This window comes from Falco peregrinus, chromosome 1 (genome assembly GCF_023634155.1).
Source record: "Falco peregrinus isolate bFalPer1 chromosome 1, bFalPer1.pri, whole genome shotgun sequence".
NCBI lineage: Eukaryota > Metazoa > Chordata > Aves > Falconiformes > Falconidae > Falco > Falco peregrinus.
The window spans coordinates 71,689,820-71,705,908 of record NC_073721.1 but is presented as its reverse complement, the minus strand read 5'-3'; positions in this window follow the sequence as shown (position 1 = coordinate 71,705,908).

Below are 16,089 nucleotides of genomic sequence, written 5' to 3'. Positions count from 1 at the left end.
TTTCATGCATCACAGCTTTCAAATCTTGTCCCATTAGTTTCATTTTGTTTCTATCATAAATAATCTACTACTTTCTCATACACTCTTTCATTACCTAATAATGCTCAGTCTTTGTGCAAAAGGGTAAAGTACTAAAAGGTTAGTGAGTACAGTTTGCCCATTAGTATATAGTCTGTGTGACACTTTATTAGAGAAAAATGTAAGCTATAGGTAATAATTATCCATTCTATGAAATATCCATACTTTTAATAACTAGGGACTTTTTGTTGTTTGTTTGAATAACCCTTTCATTTTAAACATGTTACTATCAGAAAGCTGATAACATGAAATCCACTTAGGAAGAATTAGATGTCTGGAATTTAGCTATTTTGACAATCTGCCCACTGGACCCTTTTTTGGAAAGATATGAACTTAAGGAGGATTTACATAACAGTTAAGGGCTATTTGGATTCCGAATTAGATTTCTAAATGACCCAAAGTTGAAAATCAAGGTTTTCGTTCTGAAGCCTTATTAGTTCAAATAGATGAAAAGACCCCAGCAATATAATTCAACCTTGTACATAGTATGTATGTACATACTATGTACAATAGTATGTATTTCTGTGAAAAAAACGTCCACTGTTTTTTCTCCCTCATTATACTCAAGAGTACTAGAAGGTCATCGTGAGTTATCACATCTCAGATATGTTACTGACTGAAAAAAGACTCAGTCCAAACGTGTAATAGAAAATATTTAATGTTGGAAGCATATTAGTAGTAAAAAGAAAATACAATCAAGATCTTGTGGTTAAAGTAGAAATGCATTATCTCTGTACACAAACCATGGTCTTCGAAATAATCTTGTGTGAGTTACAAAGTTTACCAACCTTTTAGGGGTTGTGTTTGTGGGGTGGTGGTGTTTGGGTTGTTTTTGTTTTGTTTTGTTAAGATTTAGGAATTGCAGTGGAGGTATGTTGGAAAGGAGAGAAATTATAAGCAAAAACTTAGTGGCTTTCTGATAGTAATCAACAAACAAGAGAGTGTCTTAATTCCCCTCAGCACAAAAAATCACTAATACTGTCAAGAGTTTTGAGGATTCCTGGATCTCAGAGTATATTCTGTTAATCTACAGCAGCATATCTTTTCCAAAAAAAATAGTAAAGAGAGTAAGTATTTCCTTGTCCCATTACTGATGCATCTTTTTGCATTAAGAAAAACACACTTAGTCCCCCATGAGCTTACTCCCTATAGCTGAAACAGGAAAACTTATCTTCCTCTTGGTACTGCAGGAATCTGAGGATACCAGGAAAGAGGGATAAAAGGCCAGAGCGCACAGATCACCCCTACCTTACCGCCTAGGTGACACCGCTGTGCAATCACTCCTTGTCACATCTCGGTGACTGTGAAGGCTCAGGTCACCTGGAGCAGGCAGTGCTTACTGCCCTGTGCAGAGCCAGCTGAAGTAGCTAAGCTAAGGAGAAGAATTAAGTCCAAAATGCATTTCTTGGTCATGATTCATTACTCTGTTGTCACTACAGAAGCTTGGAATACTTTCTGGATTAACACAGAGAAGCAGTCACTTTTTGATGGTGAATGAGCTGTTTTAAATACATGCATCTTTGTTAATGACCTGCAAAAATATGTTGTTAATGAAGTAATAGCTTTGGTTTTAAACTTGACAAGAAAAAAAGTTTGACTTGAAAAGATAAATATTTAATGCTTGCTACCTCCTTGTGTGCACATGTTGAAGTATTACTTCCCAGGAACAGCTTTTTAACTCGGTGTATGTTGCAAAGAACAGAAATTTAACATAGAACCAGATGAAACAGAATACATTGAAAGTGTCACTGCTGTTCTGCATTGCTTAACATTTGTGTTTCCTTTGAAAAACTGACTAGAGAGACCCATTGGTTTTGTTCTTTCCCGGGCTCCAACACAGAGCTAGCAATGCAGCAGTTGTTTAGTGTATCCTCTGTGATGATTCCCAGTTCTAATCTATTTAGTCCCAGCAGGATTTTTGTGATTTTACCTACATTTTATTTTCATTTTATTTTAGAGTTGCTAACAAAGTGACCAATTTATCCTATGGATGGTATCTTCTGTATGACATTAAATCAAGTACCTGACTCAAATGCAACACAATTTTCATATTTCAAATTACCTTCTTATAGTTACAATAACTGGAAATTATATTACTTGGTCAAGGTTATTTTGTGTCCTTAGGCTTCAATGCAAAAATATTTGCTGGAGGAGGAATGATGTCACTTTAAACCTGCTACTTAGCTCTAAGAGCTGAAAAAGGCAGTGTAACCCCCTCATGCATAAATATATCACCTTAAGTTTATATTTCACTACTTCTTAAAAGTACTGAAGAATATGCCACAATATGTCTTGTTCTAGCAGCTGAAAAATTATGCTATGACTAAAATGACATCATTCTGCCTCCCACAGAATGTTTTGGCTCTGAGAGCTCAAGGAGCAGATGAAATTAACATAAAATGTCACTGTCATACAGAAAGGAAGAAAAAAATATTAGCATCTTCTGCATTTCTCTCACAGAACTGAGTAGAAGGTCACCATAAAGCATATCACCAGAACTCTGAGGATGCAATAGAGCCTTTTGCTGAGGGCCAGCACAACCAGCATTGTTGATATTGTCAGAATACGGCTTACTGTAAATTGAGATGGTCTGTAGGATTTGCGTTTCTTCTGTCCACTAGGAGTTGCTCCATAGGGCTCTTTCTTTTATCTTAATATTAATACTAGCCAATTTTTAAATCGTTTCTAAGTTCAATTTAAAATGATCAGTAGCACTCTAAAACTAGATAATGAATCTAGTTCACACAATTCATTGTTTGTGTTTTTTTCATTTGTACCATTGTATCTCAGAATCTTAAATGAAAATTTTGTTCCCATTGTAGTAAACTATTCTGTGGTCAAATAGTAAGACGTTCTCTGAGTTAAAGAGGTTAAACCCAGCTACCTAAAAGGACATGGTAGGCTGGAAAGAAAACCAGACAGCGACCAGGAGGGTGGGAAAGCAAAGTAACAAACTGAACAAAGCTTGCCAAAAAAAGACTGAGGTCTCACCTTACAATATTTTACCAGTTAACCAGTGTGAAATAGAAATATTCCTGTGGCTATCACAGAAGACCTGTGATTTAAGAGTCAATGCCCCTTTTATTTTGATTTTTAACAGAATTTCCTATGAATAAAAATGATGTGTGCAAATCTTGAGACTGTTTAATGTCAAGTATGTGGTGGTCTAGGTGTTGATAGACGACTTAGTAAGCAGAAAGGCTTAATGCAGAAATCAGAAGATCTGTTTTGATCATGCTAATTTAAAGTGCCAGCTACACATTCGTGAGAGATGAAGAAGGTAGGTCACAATGCTGGATGTGGGTAGGTGTTTAGTCAACAGCTAGAATTGTGAGATCCTGACATAAGGAGCGAGGTGCAGAGAGTGAAAAAATGCTGATCAAGGGCAGAGTAGTAGGAGAAATATACTGAAAGAGGGAGACTGGAACGGGAGGAAGCTTCAAAGAATGTTTCTGAAGGAATGAGAAGAGAATAACAAGTGAAGGAAGACAGTAATCGATAAAATTTTGATAGCTTTTAAAATAACACAGCACTATTGAGATAAAGCATAACTTTATATCCAGAAAAGAAGTCCTAATGGAACAGTGCAGATGTCAGTAACCAGGGAATTCTTAACAGTATAGTTCTCACTATATTTTACTGGTCTAGATAAGACTAGAGGAAACAATTATAACACTGAGTCCAATATAATGTTGACTTGATTTGGGGTTCTTGGATGTTTTATATATATCAGTCTTTGAAGTGTTAATTTCTCTGACACACTAGTGTAAAGAATTTTCTGAAAACTAAAAAAAAAAAAAAAAAAGGAAAGAATGTTAAGCTGTAGAAGAGTAAAATTTGTCTTAAAAACTTGGAAAATTTCCATTTCCGTATCCATTATTAACCTACTCCAACATGATTCATAATCACAAATATGCATACATTATTAAGGCATGTACAGCTGGCCAGATCCTTAGTTCCTTCATGCAAAATTCCACTACTCTTAATCAGCTAAAAAAAGAGAGATTTTTTTTTCAATTTTGAGAGATCATAATCTGATCTACTTGGTTTATATGGTACTAAAAGTCATACTAAAGAATTTTGATCTATGGGAGTTTTGCATTACATTTCAAATTGAAACGCTTTAAACTTTTGCTAGCTGTTACCCTTTGTCTGACATAGAAATAATTAAATTCAATACAACACTGTGAGATTCGGGGAGCTTAATTCTCCAGGTTTAGAATGAAATGGAATAAACAAGTTTTTGAATGTCAACAGCATGAAATTACGCATTGCTGTCCAGCAAACACTAAATTTCGATTAAGGAAAGTCCTCAGAGTCTGGGTCCACATTTATCTTCGAATATTGTAAATGCTTTCTAAATAAGTAGATACGCATGCACACAGAACTCCAATTTATATTGTAAGCATTTAATATAAAACTATTCCACTTCGTCTTTATGCACAAGTGCTAGGTTTTATAATTACAGTGACATTCAGAATCTAATAAAATGAACAAAAGACTTGTTTAAGTTCCTATTCTTAGCTTCTTATTCAGATGCCTGTGTATTTTACATATTCTATCATACAGACCTATATTGTAAGTGTTAGTAACCCTCTTACGTGGTTTGTCTCACAGCCAGATTTGTCTTAGTACCATCGTAGTTGAAAGAACAGCGTTAAGGAAGCCTTTCTTTTCAGTTCCTGGTTGTGATTGCTAGCATATCGAATTTATTCCCTTGTAATCCAGATCATTTTCCAGAAGCTTTGAGAACTGTATGTAGTAGTTTGTTAGAGAGCTCACAGAAACCCTATACTGATAGACCAAAAAGCCCTTCGACTGTCACTTTATGTCATTAACAATTTCTAAACCCATTACAGATGGGATGGACTGATTAGAACTGAGGAGGTAGGATCCTTTTCCCAGCCAGAAATATCCCCTGAGACTTTTGCTGCATGTGAAGTTTCTAATGATTAATGGGAGAAAAATAGGACCGCCTGCCCCACAGTTACCACACACTTTATTTAGGAAAGAGGTTATTTATATTTGGTGATCTGTTTGCATTGGATGTCTTTAGAAGTTAAATATTAACTGGATATTTTTTAAAAAGGCTAGCAAAATAAAAAAAACCCAAGCTCTAGATTCTAATTGCTCAGTTTTTTCCTTACTTTTCAGTATTCACTTTTTATAGCTTCACTGTAATTTTTATAAATGGTGCTAAAAGACTAAAATGTTTATCTTCTACCCCCCACACCTCCCTTCCATTCTGATGTTTTATTTCTGTAAATGAAAGCTACAGCTGGAATATTGTTTTACTACAAATCTCACACCAGCACTGTCGGTTGTGATGTGACACCAGAGATTCTTATCTGTAGGCTGGGTTGGAATTATTAAACATTCTCACATTGTGCAAAGTGTTGAGGATGAACAGCAGTGCAGTGAGGTGCATCCAACACTTCTGTGCTTCCCACCTGATCCTTGAAATATGACTCCTTTAAAGGGCTAATATTTGCTTTATATAGAAGGACAATATTCAAGCACTAACATGTACTGGAAATCTTGCTGAATTTTGTGTTCCTACAAGTTCTTTTCTGAAGAGCAAATTTGAGGGGAGAAGATGGAATGAGGATCATTCAAATAAAAGGAAGGAAAGTGTATTATTTCTACCAAAAGTATCTGCAGTGCTTTTATGAGAGGAGAATTTCCAGTTAACCCAAATGATTAGCTTTCTTTGAGCTGACACAATATTTTATCACCTTTAAAAATAAGGAACTAAAAAGGGAAGCAAAAATACATTTGTGAATGGCTGATTTTTTTTTTTTTTATCTGACAAATATTGTTGTATTCACAGTGTCTTCTTTTTCATGGTAATTATTAAAATGAAAACACCAACAGGACCATGGATTCAAGACCAGCCTAACCACTTGAACAATAAATCTGCCCTGATTTTATGGAAACATCAGCATGAGGTGTAGAAAGAGAGTGACAGTAAACTAGTGTTTGTGCTATAATTACATATACTTAAAATGCATGAATTAAAGTTAGCTCATGAGTCTAATTCTACTGAGGAACTGTATGCCACATCACATGAATCAGATCTTACCAGGCAAAAGGTCCACAATAAGGTGACTGTCAGGGACATGGAAGTCTGACAAAACACCTAGATGCTCTACAAATGCTTGACACATGAGATGATTTATTTCATTAGCTGCTATAATAAGCTGGTTCAGAAAGAGGCTACAGGGACAAAAGAGACTTAGGAGTCAGTCCAGAACTACCCTAGCAGTCCTTATAATACTGCTAGGAAGTAGCTGCCAGCAAGACAGTAATAGAGACTGGGTAAGAGGAACAGCCCCATCCTGATTACAGTCTGGTTGAGATGTGTAATTTTATTGCCACAAAAACAATCAATGAAAAAAAAGTTTTATCCAGTGTTTTCTTCATATTTTTGTGGGGGTTTATTCTGATTTTTTTTTCTTCATTCTCTTTTTGTATGGTTTGCAAGACCTAGTAACAGAACTACAGAATTACACCCCAGTACCGTATCTCTCCTGGTACACATATTCTAGCGTTGCTACCTCACCCATAATATCCAAATAATGACACAGTGCTTTCAAACCTGGGTCAGCTGGGAACTGCTAGGAATACAAAGAAAATAAGTCTAATTCTATACCCAGCATGAGAAGTTTTATGGCAGAATTTTTTCCTTCTATGTGAGATACAATGATATATATGGATGTATATGTAATGTTATAGTTTCCAAGGCCACGGCATTGGTGGAAGTAACAACCCAGTAAGTAAGTAGTTTCAAGTAACTAAAGGGAAACAGGACATTAACTGAAAGGAAAATAGTATCTTTCTAAATTGTAACGATGATTAGAAGTTTACACAAAAATTGTTTGTTCTAAGTTATACTGCAATATAATTTTGAGGAGAATAAATATTAGGCATGAAAACTGAAAGTCCAAAACACAACCTAGTTTGAAGTTTATATTCTCTGTTTCCTAAGTCAGTCTTGTAAAAACCCAGTCACTTGTTAGTTTTGGGCATACCTTTTTTTTTTTTTTTTTTTTTTTAAATGAATGTTGTCATGGCAATGGGAAATTTTTATTTATGGAGTGCTGAGCAGTCATGCTCAAGTTTAACTCAGTGGGAAGAGCCAGTGCTCGGCACTTTTGAAATGGTGTTTAGTGGACAATAGAATTTGTAGCCAATGTTTCTGATGATGTAAATCTGAGCTTAGCAAATGCGTATGCTTGTTCCATGTGAAAACTTTTTCCTCGTTTAATGACTTTTATCATCCCTTGAGCTTTACCATTCTGAATCACATATCTCATTTTGACTAATGTTCCTGGGTGGGTGGAAGGGTTCAATTTGTACTTCACACTGGTATCAATACTGCTGTTTGAACATGCTTTTGTCAGCTTAATAGTTTTGTTTTCATAAACAGTTGGTGCCATAATACTACAATTGGTTCTGCTGAATTTGTCCATGTAAATTGGGAATACTTCAAGCATATTGAACAGTGAAGTAATGGAAAACTGCAAAAGTAGATTTTTCTCAATTATGTCTTTTCTAACCTTAGGAAAAGTAATGTCTTAAAAATAATTTTATGAATTATAATATAGTCAAGTTCCATCTTCTAATTTAACTTCAGAAATATACTTTTAACAGAGTTATTTATTGTATGTACTCATTACTGTATACAGAAGAGCTATCAAAGACAACAAAAGGAATATATATGGTAAGTTAGTCTTTTGATATTGTTACAAATCCATGCCTGTTCTTCTGTTACAAACATGTGAGAATGTTTCAAGAAAAATGGTTGAAACTTATAAATTAAAGGTTCTTCAATATTGCATCTGGCTGTAACATCTAATTAACATTTTAAAGGCTACAGTTTAATTTAAATGAATGGCAGGCCTTTGACTGCACAAGACAGCTCATGAACATGATTACAACAAAGTAATTTCCCTTTGTCAGATACAGACTTTCAGTAATAGTGTTCTCTTAGCTTAATAAAGTTAAGCACCACTTACAATCGGCACTTCATTTTGCTTCTTTCTATTATATAGAATGGTGGTTGTTCAGTTCTTATAGCAGCCATCTGCGTAGGTGTTCATTTGTACTCTCCTGCTGTGTGGGTACTCTGTCTAATTCCCAAGCTTCTAGCTTTATAATAGTTTCACAAAATGCTGTTTGAATTTTTATAAGCTAGTTTTCATTATCATTAGTTGAATGTTCCAAAGCTTTATACTGCCCAATATGGTTCTATTTTGACTCATGTTTGTATGTATTGATAATGTCTCTGTGCTGTAATTTTAATGTTACAATATCCACTGGAAAAACTTGTTGTATAAGTAAGTTGAAATTTATAACGTTATAATTTATTCCATAATCTTCCCTTTCCCCTGAAAATTAAATAAAATTATAGATATATTTCAAAATCATGATATAATTTTCATTTAAAAGTTTGATTCCTTTTCAATGCAGCTGCAAAATTTGTGCGGGTTAAAGATATCCTAATGGGTAATGCGTAATTTAATAAATTGGAACATTCTGGTACTGGTTTGTCACTATCTAAGACCCCTTGTTGCTGTTAGTTCCTGTAGTTCTGCCTCAGACAAAAGAGAAGGATGTGACGGAATGGTGTTCTGTCATTTTGTCTGTATTACTTTGCCCTCCCCTCAAGTGAATTCAGCTGTTATTACCCCTTTGCTTAGAGCCTGTTAGAGCATTCCACAATAAAAGGTCCCTCTTGTGTTCCTCAAACATGTCTTGCATTCCCTTGGAGAGGCATATTTGGAAGAGCAATTAAATGTTTGCAGAAGAAAGCAAGACATCTACTAGTATGCTGTACTTACATGAGACCCTCCTTCTTAGGATCCCAGAATGCTTTAGAAGCATTCATTAAATTTATGGCACTAACTGAAGCATGTACTTTCCACATGTATATTATAGTTATGGCGTGGATGATTAAACAGAAGCAAAATGAAAATTACTTGTTATGTGATTTTTTTAAAAAACCCAAGTGGCAGAAATGGATGCAGCTATCATGGTTCTTAATATTTCTCTGTAGTTTAAAATCCATAGGTGTTTGGAACAAGAAATCATATTTTGCATGAGTTATTCACTGTTGAGGGACGAGTTGTTTCAAAATGTATTAGTGTTTCAATATGGCCTTTTAAAACTTCTATTTGAAACAGGTACAAAATCAAGAAAAATCTGAATTAAATCACTGTTTTCCTCAGTGAATATAGACTAGATGTAGCCACCTATCTAATTTAGCATATTTATGGACTGAATAAAAAATAAGTCATCCCTAAACTGGGGTACACAATGCATTCTTAAGTATTCAGGAAATAATTTTTAATTTTGAAATGTTTGTAATTTAAATGATTGATTAAATATTCATCAAGTTTTTATATTTTAAAGCTTTGAAACAAAAATCCATGTAGCTTGGAATTATGCAATAAAATACAATGACAAAGAATTATGCAATGAGCTTCTAAGTACTTGTCAGAAATGTTTTGAAACAATAATCTAAATTCTTAGATGTCTTATCAATTGCCTATCATATCTCAGGCAAACTTTTCCTATTTTATAGTGCAAGAAACTTGTACTTTCAGTAGATCTGCAATATCACCCCTAAAACTGAAGGCAGTATTGCTATGACCATAGAAAATGTTCCTTTGTCAGATGGGAACAATAAATAAGAGCGTAAAATCTTTTGGAGTTTGATATGAGTTTCAGTCATGAATACTACAACTTAGATGAGAGATTATTCTATCAATCACTGTGTACTGTGCATGTGAAAAGCTAATGGAAACAGAAGAAATACAGTTGTCTGAATGAATCTGAGTGGAAACAATATTCCTTCATCCCTGCTTACTAATTCTCAAGAGTTACTGTTCACTCTGACCATAGAGTAAATTCTATTGAGTGTGAACTCTTATGTGCCTTGATGCTGCATATTAATTACTGTCAGAGAATGGTGCTTAATTTTTTTCACATTTTCAGAACATTAAATCTGCTTTGCCTTAAAATCCATGCTAGAAATCCCAATCCAATTAGATCAAGGAGAGTTCTGTTGTTTTTCACTGCAGCCAAAATGTCACTTTCTGTTCTTCATTTAAACATCTGATCATCAGGGAATCCTGAATTTGCATCTGGCAATAGGCACAATGTAGTTTATTCTGAGGTAGGGTGTTCTGTTAAGATTGGATCTCCAATGGTCTGTTTTTCATAAAGCACAAAGAACTGTAAGTATTTCTGTAAATCTGCCTGAAAGTGCAAGATTATTTTTTTTGCTTTAGTTCTGAATTCAGTACATGCTCACTAATCTAAAAAGCCCTGCATGAGCCTGAGCCTAATTAATTCAACGATCTGCAAACTCCATGAGTCTTCTCATGGCAACAGCAACAGACGATGCTTCTTAAATTTACATCCTCTAGAGTGCATTTAATAGTATCAGAGCAGTCACAGAGAATACTCAGCTATGGAATTTGTTTCTACCAGTAATTGAATTGAGTATGATTCTTTCCATTTGCAGACACCCACAGTCAGAAAAGGAGTCTTTTCTTATTGAGCACTAGATTTGTCCTGAAATATGTACAAAACGATCACACAAATAAGAAGACCTCAAGGAGGAGGAACTATAGTTTTGTTATGACTGGGGTTTTGCACAAGGCATTTTATGTAAATTGCTCCAGGAAGAATGATAAGCATTTTGAAAACACATGTGGAAACAGATATTACAGCAATCCAAGTGCCTTGAGATAAAGTGAAAAACCCAGGGGTCTTTGTGAGATATTTTATGATTCACTCAATTTTTTATTTCAGTCCTTCTAATTAATTCTTAAGCTTTAGTTCATAATAAGAAAGTAAGTTACACTTTTTATTTATTTTTTTCAGTGTTAGCTGAAAAGGACTAGGACTGCATCCAAATTTTAAAGTACCAATGAACCAAATATACTTTTTTATCTTAGAAGATACTCACAAAAAGTGCAGATGGCACCACCAATAAATGACTGTCATGGACCAAGATCTTTTCTATGCAAATGACTAATGCATCACTACAATTCTGTCAGAGCAACAGAAAGAGGCTGCCAAAAAAAAATCATATCAGAATCAGTGAGCGTTCCTGATTGTTCACTGTTTGTAGCACATATGGATCCTCTGAAATACAGAACACCTACCTAAAAGAAATACTGAAATCATTATGCATCATGAACTTTTGCATGTGTTTAGAATGTTTTAAGGAAACTATTTGGTCTACAATAAACAGACATATTTTCCCAGTGTCATTACAGCAATAGCTATATTAAAAAAAAGAAAAGAAAAAACCCCAAAACCAAAATAAAAAAAACCCCAACACATCAGAATCTATGCTTTAATTTACAAAGCAATAATCAGGACACAGTTTGAAACTGAGCTGTCTCAAGCCTTTCTCATAGGCTCCTTGAAATGTGTTTATAGTGTGAAAAGCAGGTATGTAATAAAAATTTGAGAAACAGGAAGGAAAGGGTAGATGATTATTCTACTTATAAAACTTCTTATTTTATTAATTGTGAAACATAGCTGGCTTCTAACAGTCTGGTGTCCAGTGCAAAAGATGACGAGACTCCAGTGTCTATACCGCAATTAAAAATATACCATTTTGCATAAACCTCAAATGTTTAATGGAAACTGATAAGGTATCAAAAACTACATGTAGAGTAAACCAACTCAGGGAAACAGATTCACAGAATTTTTGAAAGGTGACAAAAAATAAAATAGAGAAAATTAGTTCTATTGAAAACCACTGACAAATTTGGTTGAAGAGGTTCAATGCAAAGGTCAGACAAAACCAGAGTACTTCTTGAACAGTCCTTTAAAATGGAAATACATGCGTAAATCAATTCTTTCTATGAGTCCCTGTAGCACTGTGAGAAGAGCTTGACACTGTTCCTCTCAAGCTGGCATGATTTCTAAATAGATGTGTTTGACTGGGGAATGAGCTCAGAGACTCTGAGCATTAAAAGTCTATTTCAAAGATTATACTCCAGAAAACAATTTAGGAAAAAAAGTAGATGTTTCTTTTTCCTGAAACGGCAAGGATATGAGAATTAAGAGAGAAGCATCTACTGCTGGGAGAATTTGCATGCCTCCATAGGTCAGCCAAGATCACTGTACATCAGGCCTCCTCTGTAACAAAGGCCATTTCTCTGTTAATCATGTTTTGTTTTGTTTTGTTTGAGTCATCTGAAGAGATCTGTCATTCAAGATTTTGCAGTCAGGCAGGCCTGGAAGATGGAAAAGGTTTTAAAGCTAGGTTAGACCCCTACCATCATTTCATCTGAAGTAACCTATTTGGATTATGGCATGCTCTTCAAAAAGTTATCCCACCTTTATTTAAAGATTTGAAGTTCTAAATTTTTTTGTTCCAATTGTGTTGTCCTGTTCAGTGTGAGATTTATGTCTTGTCTGAATATGTCTAGTTCTTAATTTTTTATACACTGAATCATGTTCGGTTTTGTTTTGTTAGAGGAACAAATCTCCCTTTTTTTTTTCTTTTTTCATTTTAGGTATTCCTATACTATTAACAAATCCCCTTTTAATATGTTTTTAGTTAAATAAACCAGATATAGAGGCTTACATTGGGTCGGCAATGCTTCTGTATCAAACCTTTATGCTGTATGAATTGTTTCCTTCAATAAATTTATAACTGCCCCCCCGCAAATAGTGTTTGACTCATGCATTCATTATTGCCATGTAATGAAGTTATCTCCCTATTCATCTCACCTAGTATTTCTCAGTGTAAGGGTATGTATCTATTCTGAGCTGGTCAGTTCCCTCTGTAATTAAAAGAGAAGGAAAAGCAATTCTACAATGTCAGTCATCCTATTTTAAGAAGGATGACTCACCTTCTGGAATATTTCTATCTCTCTTAACCATCCAGGGAGCCCAGACTGCTGGCTAGATTAGATTTCTACCTTTCAGGCAGTTACAATTGGTGAAAAGTTTCCCAAGTATATGGTGAGTTATTTCGATTCCTTCACATGAGACTTGATTTGATTAAGTTAATGAAATCCTATAGGTAAACTGATGGGAAAAAAGCTACTTTGAAAATCCTTTTGAGACTTCATCTCTAACTAGTTTGCAGCTTCAGGTCTTAAGTAGTTGTGCGTACCCTCACCAATTTAGGAAGCTGGGGCACTTTACTCGAGAACACACACGTGCAGGTAGGCAGATTTGTGAGCCTATTTCTTTGAGAAGCTGTGCAAAATAATCCTTCCAAGCCTTCACAACAGAGATCTAGCTATCATTTTTTTAATAGCTTAGTTTTTCGTCAGGAAAACAGAGATAATATTTTTGTTTGTTGCATTTGCTTGCGAACTGTTTGGACTAGGACCATGTCTGCTCTGTTTCTGTGGCACCTGAAGGCTGTGGTCTGTAGCCAACATTATGGCACAAATAATTACTGTTTATATTCTTTGACTATTTAGGCTTTGACATCCATTTTTTTACAACATCTTGTGCAACAGAATTCTGATCTCTTTTGATACTTTCTAGTTTGCTGTAATACAAATGAAAATAGCATGAAGGAGGTTGCTTTAGAGCCTTAAAGATGTTTAAGTACCTGCATTAACAGTGCTGCCATCTGACCTGCTCACCCAAATTTGTTAGTGGTGTTCCTCTTTACATACAAGTGTGAGGGTGTGTGTTTCTTCTTATAATTACAGTTGTTTAGGGGCATGGATGTCAGCTTCTTAGAGTGAATTAGCACAACAACTACCTAAAGTTATGCTGGGACCGTAAGTTGCACTCAGACACTTGTGTAAGCCATTTCTTCTTTCATCAAATTTCAGTGGTAGATCTGCACCTGCAATCCAAATGCTTCCTTGTGGAATAGATTGTAGTCTTTGTGAAACAGAAGTGAGAAAGGCAGGTTTTGGTCTTTCAGTCCTGGTACCCAGATTTAATTGTCCAAGTTCTCAAGTAATCAAGAGCGGGATCAGAGTGGACCTGTAAACATTCAGAGCATTGTGACAGACAAAAAAAAAAAAAAATTAAAAAAAGCAAAAAAAGCAAACCCAAAACATTCCCAGCATAACCAGTGCTAAATGTTTTAATTTCTTAAAAATTAATCTGGAAAAATTCCCAGATCATACATCTGTCATACTAATTTACAGAGGCTGAAGTCTAAGGGAGAAACATTGAAGAGGATCATTCATCCTCTGTACTTCCTCTGTTCAGCACCATCACTGCCCCCCCTCCCTCAGTGTTTCCTGGCTACCTGGCAACTTTCAGCACGAACACCTGTATTCTAGCTAGAATTTGCTGTATGCTGGGAGGTGCCATTGTCAGTCCATCTGTCCAATATTTGTTTTATGCATTATCTAACACCTCATGAGTTATGTTTTGTAGTTGGGAGTCTGTGGCAAAGAAGGAACAGCAGGCAATGTATTTGCTCCTTACCCTCGCCTTGGTTATTCCTCTTGAAGTATCTGCTATAGTTTGGTTTATTTTTTTCTTCTGTTAAAATGCAGCTGTAGTACTGTAAATGACAGGTCATCCCCAGTCATCTTGAAAACACTGGAGTTCAGCTCTGACCTAATTTTCACAGGTTCTATGTCAAATATGACCTATTCTTGGATGCCTCCAGTTTCTGTGACCAGAATCAGACATACATTTAGACATATACCGATCCTTCTAGTTAACCAAAGCTTCTGTAAAGTTTTTTTTCTCTTCATCAATATCCAGTCTGGTTGGTGACAATATAGTATAAAAAGACCTATGAATTTTTCAGTTTGCAGATATTTTTTGTTTTTAAAAACAAATTTGTCTTTAGAAAAGCTGTGGCAGTTATTGAGGTAGATGTAGTTAAGTGTCATGATGCTACAAAAATGTTCTGACTTCTACTATAAAATATACTAATGTTCCATCTTAGCACCAAATTAATTACATTGCATTGACTGACACTTAAATCGGATTTTTGTGTCATTCTGTTGTCAGTCTAGTTCATCAGGCACAGAAGTATCTAAAATGAGAATGTGTTAGAAGTTGAGAGGTTCAATAGTCAATTTAATCTTCTGATTTTAATAATTCAAAGGCTTAAAATGCTCAGAACAATTCTTCTTTTTCATATATTATTACAATTTCTTACAATATTATGATAACACAAGTTGCAAAACTAATGTGAGCCAAAGAGCTTTACTTCTAAAACAATGAGTTGTTAGGCTCAGAGCTTCAGATTTGACCGACTCAGTAAGCTTTGTAGCATTGTCTGGAAAATCCTAGAACAGAGGGATATTTTTTTCAGTTTAATTAAGTCACTTTGAAAACTATACTCTCTTTTTTCTAAAGCACCTTTGAACAGATCTGGAGACATATCCAGTTCTGATGTCTCTAGTTCAAAAGCTGCAGCTTCAAAAGGGAAAGGTTGGCCTTTGTAGAATGATTTGAGAAAGCAAAATTATTTTCAAGTGTCTATGCTTCCTATATAAGCGATATGTATATATCTATAAATACATATATAAACCCCCCACACAGAGTGCTGCCAACAGCCACTATGAATGAAATGCAGTGAGAACAAGCAAAGAAAGCCTGGTTGCTGTCTTATGGTTAACCATTTTGTTACACCCATTTTTTTAAATTTCACAGATGTACACTTTCCCTTTCATGATGAATTCCCTTTAGTGGCATACATTAAAAAAAATTAGATATTTTGTTCCAAAGCTGTATTCTTGAAATTCCTGTTCAAATCCCTTGTAGCAAAGGAATGTGTATTTCAGAGATGCTGCACTCTAACCATAAATTTCCCTTGTACCTGCAGCTCCATTTTATAAATTGTAGACAGCAACATACTTAATAAGATCAATGAGCTCGTTACTTCTTATGCATCTGCTCTGAGAGATTTAAACCCATGGAACATGCCTAAAGCTGACATCCTGGGTTGAGATTCACGCAGATCTCACCGGTGCTACACTGTCACCGAATGGTCATAGGCCTCACGACAGAAATGGAGCACCTGAGCTTACTTTCACCATA